This window comes from Pyxicephalus adspersus, chromosome 2, assembly GCF_032062135.1.
Source record: "Pyxicephalus adspersus chromosome 2, UCB_Pads_2.0, whole genome shotgun sequence".
Lineage (NCBI taxonomy): Eukaryota > Metazoa > Chordata > Amphibia > Anura > Pyxicephalidae > Pyxicephalus > Pyxicephalus adspersus.
The window spans coordinates 13601513-13615622 of record NC_092859.1 but is presented as its reverse complement, the minus strand read 5'-3'; the positions used below and the strand labels follow the sequence as shown (position 1 = coordinate 13615622).

General features: G+C 40.0%; 1 protein-coding gene and 1 long non-coding RNA gene across 3 annotated transcripts in view; one reads left to right on the top strand and one right to left on the bottom strand.

Moving 5' to 3' along the window:
• The window catches only part of PDE4A (phosphodiesterase 4A), a 301715-nt gene that overhangs the window by 181265 nt on the left and 106340 nt on the right, over positions 1-14110 (top strand). The window lies entirely within an intron of this gene.
• Positions 12148-12774, bottom strand: LOC140324937 (uncharacterized). Its single transcript, XR_011919598.1, has 2 exons — positions 12507-12774; positions 12148-12424 (listed from the first exon to the last, which is right to left on the bottom strand). It is a non-coding gene; the product is annotated as an uncharacterized lncRNA (long non-coding RNA).

Sequence of the window (14110 nt, the reverse complement as noted above, 5' to 3'; positions counted from 1 at the left end):
ATCCACTTAATTTCTGTACCAATAATCAAACAGGAAATTTAAAAAACTCCCCTGCAGGGACACAGGTGGCAGTAAATATTTGACAGAGGTTCAGACCTTCTCTACTCAACTAAACAAAGCACTTTTATTACTTTCTGTGGTCATGTAGAAAAGATTCCGAGTACTGGGAGTAAAAATCCCCAACAGGAATTTAGCAAACTGGTTATATCTCCTCCTCATTTTGGATTCTTCTAGTTACGTAACTGAGATATGCATGCCCGTGAAAAAAGTTCATTGAGCGTCCATAGCACGTCCTGTCTCTCCCCCACTACTTTTACCGTCAATTCCATGCTTGATGGTCAAGTCAGTATAAATACAGCCACCATTCTAGCCATCAACCACCCTGCATCAACTTGCCTAATTTCTCTGTTGGATGAGGCAAAGGTACTAGTACATAGTGTATAGGTACATACCGGTAGGTATAGGTACATAGTGGCTTGGGATGTGGGGTGGCTCCAACCTCAGCCCTTGTTAGCGTTTGAAATGCAATGCCACAGGTTCCCCCATCTGTAATAGGTTTCCTTTCTTCACATGCCCTGTAATGAGTCCACCAAATAGTGCTGCAATCAGTAACGCCCATGTTTTTTGCTAAATGGATAGCTTTAGGTCTGATTTAGCAGGATGCATGTTGGACCTCTGCAGAAGGACCACTGCTTTCGAACATTGAGGAAATGTCTTTCTGTACAGCATGCTGGCAGGAGACAGACTTTTCTACTTAGGCATTGGCTGCTGTTTAATGCAATTGGAATGTATTTAGCCGAGTTAAACAACAAGTTATAGGGCTTTAAATGCAACAGGTTCAAGTATGGCTGAAAAGATCACCTGTATAGGATCTGCAGGGAAGCGTACTACTTCTCCCGTACATCTCCTTCTGCACACAACATTCCTTTTGTTGCATGTACCTAGTATTCTAAAAAAATAAAAAAGCTCTATCATGGCACAATAGGATGGTATGAAGGAATGTGGGGGTGTGCAGAATGGATGATGCACAGCACTGGAGACATAGAGGTATGCTTGATTTAGAGCAGAGACTGCTGTGGGTAATGCAGAGGTGAATGAGCCGAATGTAATAGGAACATGGAGTGTGTTTAAAGCTCCAGCTGATTCAGAGGAGATGGAGAACAGAGAGGTGTAAATGTAAAAGAGGATACATAGGGTATAGATGGTAAGAAGGGTGAGGTACATGAAGATCTGGATTGCACAGTGCGTGGGTGGGAAGAGCAGAGTAAAAAAACAGAACTGATAGAATTGTCTGAGCTTGTTTGGTACTTCGTTCTCTGTATCGGTGGCATCGCAATATCATCCTGGGTTGTCACAGTGCTTGTTATGGAAGTCTTTCAACATCATGCAATCTGGGTTCAATTTCCAGCTGGGATGCCATTGTGGATGTGATTAGTGTCACTGTTTTTCCTTAAACCTTAGACATTTCAAAATGAACATATGATAAAGAAATGCATTATAAGAGATCACCACCTGTTAAAATGATTAGAAAATTAAGAATTACAAGCAGCTAAAATTCAATGCAGATCTCTACTTTTCCTGGCATTCGTGTGTTCTACAAACATGGATAGAACATACAAACTCAATGCATAGTGTAAAACCAACATTGCTGCATGGAGAGAAGGCTAAGTGTGCTAACCACACTGCCGCCAGTAAAAATTCCTTTATGTGTGATGGCTGGTTGTCCAGACCATATAGAAGTACAATGCTTTTGGATGTAGTCTTTATTTTCCAATGTGTTCTTTCTTATATATTTTCAGTGATTTCGGTGACTTTTCTCTGAAATGAATAAATTATTCATTTTCCATGAGTAAGAATCAGAGAGGATGGGTTAAATCTCCCCTTCTGTGCTTGCGCTCTTCCTTCCTGTATGAGTCTATTGTAGAAGAACCTGGCGTACATTGCCAGGGGTTAATTTTCCCCTCAGCTTGCTGCACCCCTCCTTCTGCCTATAATGACAGCACTGTGCGCACTGATTACAGGGCTCTGTGTCAAATTGCTCATCTGTATACAGCTGCCTGGTATACAGCTGTCCTAAGGATGAGCTCCGGGTAATATTATATATATAGATAGATATATATAGAGCACAGGAGCTGACTCACATCGTTTCTTTTTCTCTTTTTTTTTTTTGTTCCTAGTATTCTTGAATTATCTGTGCTGCCATTGTTGCGGCATGTACAGAAATAATGTGGGCATCTTATCGCTAATTTAGGGTGACCACAGACTCTTCAGAGATGGATAGATGTCTTGTAGAGCGCATGGGGTGATGAGGAGTTTACCCATTCTGCAGCAGTGGTAAAGCTTGGCCAATGTAGAGTTGGCCAAGAGCTTTCGTTAAAGTGGACCTGTTCTGCTCTTGTCTTTTTAGATGTTGTTCTTCACATTGCCATCTTGTTGGAAATGGCCAACAATGGAGAGCAGGTTGGGGGAATCTTTAGATTTTGTTATGGGATACAATGAGGTTGGTGAGAAATGGGCAGCTACAAATCATCCACTTTGACATTTGCCCATTAGGAGGTTTCACATAAAAAGCCCACAAATTGTGGAACATCAAAAAATCCATAACATGGAGGTATGTCACATAAAGAATAACCACTGAGAGATTTTCCTTCTGTTTTTCTCTTTTTGATCGGAGTCCTTATTGTCCTACACTAATGTAATGTTCATTTCACAAAGATCGCAATCAATAGCACCACTGAGACACAGACACCTACGCCCACTTATGTTTTATGTGTGCGGAGAGATATAAATGAACTCTCCGACTTAAAATAAATAAAAGACATAATATATGTATCGATCAGGGATGGATTCGTGGCCGCTAATGTATTGTCTGCTGCAGCAGCTTTTGATTTCCAGCTGCTTGATGTACGTTCCTCTTGACCCCCATTGATTTCATGACACATGTGTTAGGCCGCGGGGAGCAGCATGGAAAAAAAGAAAAAAAACATCAGATGAAATCTAAAAGCTGAGAGAGCATTTTCCAGGGACGAGGCTGCCAAGGGTCTGACAGCGATATGACATCCAGGAGTTCATCTCACCAGTTTCAGGAGGTGTTACACATCTACTCCTGCTGTGCGGCTATGACAGTTACATATCGCCCAGTAAACACTGGAAGCTGAACCAACCAGGTCCATCGTGTGTTCCTGAGCACCGGGCCACCTTCAGGGTCCACACACACCAAGGAGTGTGCTTCAATGCGCTTGAAAAACAGGAAGGTGGTTACGGTGTATTTGCACCTACAAACTTCATTGAACTGAAAGCTAAACTCAAACTGACAGCAAACTACTAAATTAAAAGATGAAAGACATAAACATAAATTGTTTTACCTGCTAAGGCATCTGAGATTCACACAACCATGCTAGACAACATAGCCCTGACTATATACATGGGTTACCTGATGGTAAATAATTGGGATCTCCAATGATTGTACAATTACATTGCTGTAAAGAAATAACCATTGATTACTCCTGCCACTGAAGACATTGGTCCAGGTTCAGTAAAGCTCTCTACACTGGGCAAGATAAAGTATCATGGGAGAACCTGTGTGATCCATTCCAGGTTTGTGAAAACACCCAGCTTCTCCCATGATAGTCTTTATTCTCCAGTCTCAGAATGCTTTGATAAATCAGCCCCACTGATTCAAATACAACGTGGCCTTGGCAAAGCAATGTATACTTTGACTTAAACCTAGACTTTTCATGGACAGGTAAAAAAGGAAAGGCATGTATTTAAAAGTATAGTTAGAAACTCTTTTTGTTTAAAGTGAACTTCCAAAGCACAGAACATCATTTAAAAATATAAACTGTGTGCAAAACAAAGGTCAGACTTGATGAGTTTGACCTTAGAGTCCTCTGTAGGCCTTAGCTGGCAGTAGACCATACATGAAGTGGCCATGACAGGACAGCAAACTGATGGGAAGGATATGTAAAGCGGATCTCCAATCAAACATGCAATGAAAACACATGTGAGCTGCCTTACCTGCTTGTGTTGAGCTATTCTTGTGGTTCATGCAGTCCTAGTCAAACTACAGTTTAAGAGTTAAGGAACCTGAATTTTGAAACCTGTGTTTAAAAAAAGGGTAAGCAGAGGCTAAAGGACATGTCAATCGTCTCCTGCAGCTTCTCTTATCCCCATTACTGACTTGTCATGTCTTGTTCTGCACTGTGGCTCCCTTTGGTGGCCATCTTGGTAGAGGAACATGACTATGCTTCTCAAATTTAAAGGTGCCCTATGATGACTGATGGGGAAATAGTCAATAGCAAATCAGATGACCGGGTTACAGTTCAGACCTTTAGCCATCAAAGGCCACATCCCAAACACAACAAAGACAATACAAGGTCTGGGGAACCACCTGTGCAGGACTTTAGATTTGGCATAAACTGGAGAGGAAGCATCATATATAACTAATAAAAACCACTTAAAATTTGCAACGCTCAGTTTACAACATTATACAAACAAATATAGAAATATAAAAACACTATGTGAATATATGATAGGACAAAAATCAATTAAGCAATATTCACTGCATGCAAGTCTTAAAGGTTGCAAAAAATACATTGAATGTATTGTTAATTTTCTCTACACGTTTCGCGGTCAAAGGGGGGTTTCTTCAGAGAAAGAGATCCTTATAATAGAATATTATTAATAGGGGAATATTCTAGAAGCAGAGGAAGCACAGATCCACAGAATGGATGAAGTAGAGAGATGTTTTGTACTGCCACCTTTACAGCAAGTAGAGCAATTAGCAGTACAATAAGACATCACCAAATCTCTTGAGACAAGCAGTGCCTTAGATTATCTCACGATGCACATATACAGAAATGAGGCCAAGGGCCACAGGAGTGCCTTGGCAAAGAAAGTGCACTGCTACCTTTTATTTTTAGAAGGAAAGACAAATGATAATATTTTCAGGTGCCCCTTAGGTACAATTAAGAATTTCAAGATGGCCCCTATAAGAAAGCGAATCATCAGTTTCATTTGCATTGAAACAGTATAGGTTTATGAAGCAGCAAACAATTCTTCTTGTTTGATCCTTTATGATATAACCAAAAATACATTTTCAGACTCCAGTGAAGGAGTGAGTGCTGCATGATAGACATGCGATTCAGACGATACCAGACTGCATGTCCATGTTCCTTCGAGAGGAAAATAAGATTGTTCACTTGTCAGACTCGAAATGTAGATTGGTGCTGTCGGTGTATCCTGGCAGGTAAAATTTAAACACAGATGTGTGATTGGTCCGCAGAGAGATCTTGGGGGTGTAAGCCTATAATGTACTGCTGAATTATCCCTATTTTTAGCAATCATTTGCTTAAAAAACCTGCAGCAGCAACTTTTACCCGGCGATACCTTCTACAGGGGATACAAGACGGAGTAATTAATGTACAACACAGCAACAAACTCCAATTATTATGTGAAGCCATATTTCATTTTTATGTCATACAAATGTACCCCCTTTCCTAATTGTGTCACCTTTATATTTGCTGGAGGAGTGTCAGAGATTGTCCTGGCTCCATGAAATAGAATCAGCGCAGCTCCCTAGAAATATTAGAATCATGAGCTGTGTTTGGAATAATCCTATTACAGAAGCAATTCTCTGTCACTCACCAGTTAAAAATAGCCATTTATAGAGCCTGGCTCCTTTCATCCCTATATAATCTTCTTGTGCCCACTTATCAGATTATAACATGACTTCCATGAAATAGGCATTCAGCCATGTGGCAGCTGCAGCGCCATTTTTTTTAACATTCCTGCAAAGTGAATTGTTATTGTTATAACAGCAATGGAGAGGTAAAGCAGAGCGCCCTAAATCCTGGGTGATTTTAGGCACTGGCATCCTATTTGACAGTAAAGCTGCCCATCACATTAAATACCAATAGGGGCCAATCTCATCTTTTATAGGATGGTTTGGATTGGTGCATATTTTGGCAGTTTGGATTTTCCGGTGATTATGAAACACTTTTTATAAAGATAATCTCTGCTTGTGGATTTACCATCATCATCTGCTCTCTTTTTAATTTCCAAGGATTGTGGCAGGTTTAGGTTAAAGCACAAGTCCAGGATATAATGTATTTACTGTCCCTGGTCCTCCAAACCCCCCAAACCTTTTTGTTTTTTATTTTTAACGTTTTTAAAGCCTCAAACTTCTTTAAATTAAAAAATATCACGTGACATTCAAAGCTCCTTCCGACATCTTTATGACCTAACTCCATTCAGATATAAAATGCAAAGTGAATACAGATCTGCATTTGCTAAGACATTATGAATTGTATTTTCTTTAAATGTAAAAAAATATATCAATTTGACTTGATTTCAGCCTTTTGAAAGAGGACTACTATCAGAAATTTCTGAACCCTATACACTTCCTGCGCACCTTTCCTCATATCCAAAAGTTCCAGCATTTTAAATGTCAAGCTTTTTTGATTGGGACCCGGTACAAAAGTGCCTCTTGTACCCCACCCTGATGGCAGACCTACCCTATACAGCACATTTAGAAAAAACACATGGAGCCAATCAGTTGTGCTACAATCCAAAAAGCATTGGAAAAGAAATGAAAAAAATCCAAAAAAAAAAAAAAGAAATGTTTTCCCTAATATGTAAAAAGCATACCCACCCTTTTATATAATGTTGAAAATGTGATGATAGGGCCTCTTTAACTGCAGCAGAGGAAAATCACCACCTCTCAGGACTGGATGGACAAAAGAAATACAAATAGCGCCAACATATTACACAGCACTGTACAAAAAATAGGGGTACAAATAACAGACAGTGACACAGGATAAGGAGAGGACCCTGCCCTAAAGAGCTTACAATCTAGGAGGCGGGGGAAGTAAATTCTCTAATATGGATTTTGTTGGTGTTTCTATGTGCAAGCTTTGGTTAGAGGGAAGAAAGAATCCCATACATAGGGATCACTAAACATAGGAATCACCTCCACAGTTGAACACATCCATGCCCAGGACAATCTTTACTGTACAAGATTTGCTGAACTGGTGGAGTTGGGCTTTAAACTCCTGCTGACCTTTTCCATCTTTTTTTTTGTGCATGCAGCCTGACTCAGGGAATAAGTTTCATCCTTCCATTTATCTTCTGCACTTGTCAACTAAGAGACCAAAGATCCCAGAGAAAATAAAAGAAAACCAAATAATAAAAATCTTGCATCCATCAAGTTGTCAAGGTGTACCTGGGCTGACGTGAACATTTTATTAGTGAGCAAATTGAGCAGAAGCTGGAAAGACAGCAAAAGCCTTTAAGGCGAAGCCTTCAGACGGAGGATCTGTGCTCAGAATGTAGAGCTTTGTAGCTGCGACAGTTGTGAGTCCGCCATATTGATTGGGGACAATGGGGTAATCGGAGGCGCTGAATGTTGTATCTGAGAAGTAAGCCAAGACAGACTGCTTTTGTATTGCATCCTTGTATTATATAGAAAGTGGGACTGAATCCTTATACTATACAGGGACTGCATTCTTATACCATTAGGAGAAGTAGTGGGACTGTATCCTTATACTGTACAGATCAGTGTTTCTCTAGCAGGGTTCCTCCAGAGGTTGCTGGGGGTTCCTGGAGCAACAAGTGACTCTTTTTATCGGACACCAATCATCTTTTTGGCTATCTGTAAGGGAGACATTCTTCCCATGACCACCACACTAATATAATGTGAGCTTTGAATATAATAATATAGCAGGGGCTCCCTGAAGACCTGACAGTTATTTTCAAGGGTTCACCCATGTTAAAAAGGTCTGATATAGGGAAATAGTTGGACCGCATCCTTATACTGTATAGAGAAAAAGAGGTACCATATTCAGTTCTTTCTTCTTGTCTACACTAGGGGACCCCATTTTTTTAGTGGGATTACAGTATTAGGATATATCCCTATGCAGTCCCCTAATATAAAATAATCAATGCTGTACATATGGCTCTCAACTTCTTCATCCAGAACTCCTGAGCACAATGCTTCCCTGTTTGTTACATCATACATAGAGACTTTCACAAGCCACACAATATAGTCCACTTCACAATTTTCTGTACATTGTGTGTTCCTATGGATGGAGAAATAGAAATAAAATCTTTTACTAAATTTTTTTTCCAGGAGCAATGATGCTGTGTGCAGTGATTTGGGTTATTATAGGATGTATGCACAGCGCCATCTCATGGACGTTTTGAGGCTCTGCTTTGCTTCTTATCTGTATGTTTGCAGGGACAGTCACAGGTTTTGACATTTTCGTTGGAAATGTGCCTGGTTTTCAAGGTCGAAGCTATGCACCTTAAAATTCCAATTCATTAGCAAGTTAAATTCTGTTTTAGGGGGAGAGGGGGAGAGGTGGAAAGGCTAATCACAGAACCTGCAGGGATTACATTGAGCAAAAACTCACCAACCTTTTTTCTTCATCTCAATAGGCTCTTTAGAAAACAATATGAAAATGTTCTCATTAACCTCGGCAAGAGTCTGCATAATGACTGATCCAATCTGCATTGGTCAACGGGTTTCTTCCTTAAAATAACGGCAGACCTTCCTGTACAGCACCAAGAAGAAATACTCTGTAAAATATAGTTCCATTGGCATAAGTTTCAATTCACATCAGAATATAGAAACTTCTCTGAAACTTAAATAACTTTTTTAAGCTGGGTGGGAAGAAGTTGTAGGTGGCAGCTCCCCTACCTGTTGTATATGATGCATAACCCATCCCAGGGGCTTCTCCAGGCATTATTCAAACTATATCTTACCATATCTTACACCCCCAACAAAAATGTAGTGATGGACTAATACCCATAGGACAATATATATTAGGGACAGATAGAGAGAGAGCTCAGCATTTAAAATTCCTCCCAATCAAGCCCATACACACCAGGAGGCACATCTTGTATGCACAGGACATATGTCCCTGATAGTGTCTGAGTGCTTTAACCCAGAGCTTCCCACTTCCAAATTAAATATTCAGTTTTTGGTCACCAGTATAAGCACCTACCTACAAGGCCTACTAGCCTTATCAGGGTCAAGCACTGGGCCAGCCCATGATTGGTTAGTAGCCAAATAAAAGCTGTCCAAGAACCAGATCATTTGGCATTATCATACATGCCATGAGGTTGTCGTGCGTTTGCTGCTTCCTCATATCAGGGAATCACTGCTATTGGGTAGGGGCTACATGTATAATTTCCTGGCAGCAGCCCCATGGAGAACGAATAGGGTGGAAGTGAGAGGTTCAGTACTCATCTGTCCAGAAGTCACTAGCTCTGGTGCAAGTGGCCAAATGGCAAGGTGCCAGTCACGGGAGCCGCATGGCATTACTCAATCTCAAAGCAAGTCTGAACCTTTCCTTTTACCCATGATAGTGTTTAGTTCCTAAACTGCTGTGGGTTCGATTTTCTGTTTGCTAACCTGTTGCTGATCTTCTTCTGTCCGATGCTGCTTAGAGCAGCTCTTCAATGACTTCCAAACCATGAGCTCTTTCTACCCTTGTATACCCTGTCTGGCTAATACCCATGTATGAGCTTTAGCTCTGCCCTTGACCTGCTCTTGCTATGTGATTTTGCCTTGATATATTACCCTACAACTGTCTGTTGGCCCTATCTGGCCTTATGGGGTACCTGGTCAGTCTTTCCCTCATCAGACAGCATACTTTGTGCCCTGGGGGGCAACCACATGCTGGGCCGTGATTTCTAGCATCCCAAGGCTGAGCAGCTCAACTTTAGATAAAGCGTGGGGTATTATATGAGGGGATTGACCTCTGACGAAGCGCTGATGCTTGCCCAATGTCTGCCAAATGTAGCTCTAAACTTCGGTATTTTTTACATTTTTGCAATAATTATTTTGTCCAGCCAATGTAAATTTGTCATTTTTAGCAGGTTTTTGCTACTTTGTGTAACTAATACACTTCTTTACCCATTGCTGTCCACTCTCTACCTGTTTTAATGTCATGGCTCCTCTTTTTATTCTGTGTAAAGCTGTGTGAGTAAAATTCATGCAGGGGCTGGTCTACATATATTTTTTACAGGTTCAGAACCTCCTATCACTTTTAGGCACTGTACCAAGCCCCGCCCCTGAGGACCAGTTCTAGAAATCAGGAGGAAATAAAGGACTCTTCCCGCTGGTCATATGTTATCCCCCATGTATTTGCCCTCACCTCCAAATCCAACTATCTTACCCTTTTCCCTGCCCCATCGATGTAGTCTGTAGCATAAACTAAATACATAATTCTCATGTGCCTATGCCTTCAGGGCACGATTCCATTTGTCTCTCTCACTCTGCTGTCTCTTCCAGGAAGAAGCGAACTGTTTGAGTATTCCCAGAATATTCACAGACTGAACAAAAAAAAATGATCTTGGCGTCATGCATGGGCTGTTTTAGCAAATGCATTAATTAGGATTACATTAGAAATGCTAATATTGTACCAGGACGATGACTTTAATTGGCTGCTCTGCATCCTGAAAAATAGTCAAGTCACTGTGACAATCATGTAGCTATTATGGGATGTCAGCCAGGCTGGGATGTGTGATGAATTAAGTACTGTGTCTGGTATAAATGCACTGGGGCATATAGGGTGTTTAAACCCTTCCAGGTAGGTAGGGGCAATTTACTGTAATACATGGTTGTGAGCAGCAGGTGGCAGGCTTATGTGTGCACCTAACTTTAGAAATACAGAACTTGGAACAAGTAACTCTGGTTAGAAATTCAATGGTGCTACTGCCAACCCCATAGTATTGCAGAAATATAAGGACAAAAGAAGACAGGTTTTTTTATTCTTTTGTCTTCCTTTGGCCTTATAATTCTGCATCTAACTTTAGATATCTATTTATGTAAAGTGCAGTATGCTAAGTAATAAGTATGGGCAACACTTCCAGGTATTTATTACCTATTGGTGATCACAGTACTACCCCCTGGCAATACATTTATATATCTTCCTCTATAGGGACGGCATCATCCAGGGTCACCATCTTCTCACTGGGCTGAGATCCTGGTTTAAAGATGGACATGGTCATGTAAATCCTGATTCCTGAACGGTTCTTGACTGTGTTCACCAAAGATTGACACATGCCAGCCCATTCTTCAGTCCCTCATAACAAAGTTATAATGTACAGTCTGATTACTGCAGGAACAGAGAGAAAATGCTTCCTCCTGTCTGTACAAGGCTGAGCATAGAATCATGTGCACTCTTCATTAGGTTGCCTATCAGATCTATACTAAAAGGGAACCCAACAGGCAACTGAAAGGATTCACACAGCATTTGACCGTGTTAGCATTCAATAGCACGTGTTGTTAGTGATAGGATCTTCAGGAAATACCAGATTTTTTATAAATACCGTTATACCAGATTTGCAAAAATAATTTGCAGTATACAGTAACATATAATGGCAAACATAAAAACAGATCCAGGGCTCACATACACTTTAAAGTGTTCAGCCCAAAACTGCTTAGTTTACAAGATTGCCCTTGGCTTCCTTCTTTCATTCAAAAAGAAGTATGACAAAATCTCAACTGTAAAGGGAAAGTCCCTCTTAGTTGTCATTAGAACAGACATTGAAATATTTCTCTTAGTATTACCCTTCCCCAAGAATGTAAAGCTTGCAGGACAATCATCTGAGCAGTGGCAGACATAGCCAACAGTGGGCCCCTGTGCAGAAATGTGTTAGGGCCCCCCCCCCAACCGAACTGACTTGTGGTCCCTGTGGGTGCCCCTGTTAGCTTAACCCCCCTAGCGGTACATTTCTGTCTGAATTTATATGTCTAAAAGTGGTACATTGTTTTTCATGAAAATTTATTTTACAGTATAATAAAATAGTATGAGTATAATAAAGTTTGAAACACAAAATTATGTAAAAATAATAAATTAAATAAATTATATATATATATATTTTTTTTAAATTTAGGTTTACCTACACTGAGTGTGACTCAGGGTTACCGCTTTCAGCAACTTTTTTCTACCCCGAGTTACCGCTAGGGTGGTTAAGGGGGTCCAGGTGTGGCAGGCGCAGCACCATGAGGTTCCTTGTGCGCTGTGGCATTAAAGGAATTATGATTTCTGTTTCTCTTTAGTCCGATCAAACTGTCTTTACTTTATAATTCCCCTAATACCGTTCCATAAAAGCAGTAGGTTTAAAGAGCACACCGAATACTTTAGATAACTTCTTTATTAACTTCAACTTTCTTCATATAACAATGTTGATTCTGCAGCAGTAAGTCTATGTACAAACATGTGTTGAATAAAGTATCACAAAATGATGGTTGAAGTTTTGATGATAATGATAATAATACTGATACTGATACTGAAGATAATAATGCTGTTGTTTATGATGTTTATGATGCTGGTAATAATGCTGCTAATAATGTTGATAATGTTGATAATGTTGTTGATAATGCTGTTTGTTGATAATGTTGATAATGGTGGAACTGCAAGCAAACACATGACAGGTTCAGCAGACAGTCCCAATCACTATTAAACTACAGTAATCTATATAACTGCATTAAATACCTTTTTGGCCTTCTGTCTACTCTTATGGAACTCTCTGGCTGGAACTCTTGCTGTTCTCTCTCTCTCTCTCTGTTCTCTCTCTCTCTCTGTTAGCACACTGAATACAGCATGGTTTGCTAGGGAATTTCCCCATGGAACACAGTGTAAGGCTGGTTGTGATTGGTTGAGGCCTCTGCATAGTGTAAGACTCACTGTGATTGGCTTATCTTCTAGCTAGATAATGCCTCTTAAAGGTATATTTCCCTTTTCTGTCTATATTAACAAAATGCATATATAACTGTTATAAACATTCACAACATAAAATACAGTGATAACTCTGCTTCTAGCTTAAACATATGAGCATATGAGCTGTATAGTGGGGTTATTGGCAAGTTTAGGTGTATACAGAATATACTGCACTAATAACCTAGGACAGGTTTTAGCTGGCCAGCTACACCAGGGCCCTTGTGCAGTGGCACATTTTACACATCCCTTTGTCTGAGCACCGGTAGACTGTAGGTAATTGAACTAATAAGGGTTCTAAACCTTCCCTAGTCTATCCAAAACTAAGATGAAAAGCAGAAGTATACTCATCAAACCTCCAATGATGCAATGTCTGTGAGTTTTCTCTCCAAAACCTTTTCCTGGTATTCTTAAGGATACAAAATCTTCAGGTACGTAAGTTTGCTAGTGCCAGGATGAACAAAGATGCATATGCTGAAATTGTACGCAGACCCGCACAGGTGCAGGAAATGCTTTTAAAGACTAAGTTGTAAAATAAGATAAACATCCTTTATTGCAGGAGGGATATAGCACCCAATAATTAGCCGCCTGTTCCCACTTATATATTTTTGTTACAATGTGCATTGTTCTAGCACCATCTAGTGGTAAGTTATGATCATTTCAAATTTTGTATCAAACCAGCTTTGTGTGTTTCAGTTTGTGTGTATTATTGTTGTATTATTATTATTTGTACTATTAGTTATTATTAACCCGAGATTTTGCAATTGCTGATTGGTGTTCCAGGAGGCGAACAAGAGGAGATTTTTGCAGTCAGCTGAATAGTATTTCATTTGATGTATTAGTACTGATAGCTGCACACTGGGTATCACTTCACCAGCATTGTTTTGTCTTCTGGGAGTTTGGAGAGTTTACAGGCTGTGCAGAGTTAGAACAGCATTTAATGAAGCAGCAATTAGTGTAATGAAGACAGATTTACTTGCTCGGCTTGGTAGGAGGTAAATTTAGGATAGCAAACACACAGAGCCAGTTATCTGATCACATTACATTGTATTGTATAATAATACAGAGTAACTATACCTCAATAATGATCACACTGCACCGTATAATAATACCGAGTATCTATACCCCAATAATGATCACACCGCACCGTATAATAATACCGAGTATCTATACCCCAATAATGATCACACTGCACTGTATAATGATACCGAGTATCTATACCTCAATAATGATCACACCGCACCGTATAATAATACCGAGTATCTATACCTCAATAATGATCACACCCCACCGTATATTAATACCGAGTATCTATACCCGGATAATGATCACACCACACCGTATAATGATACCGAGTATCTATACCCCGATAATGATCACAC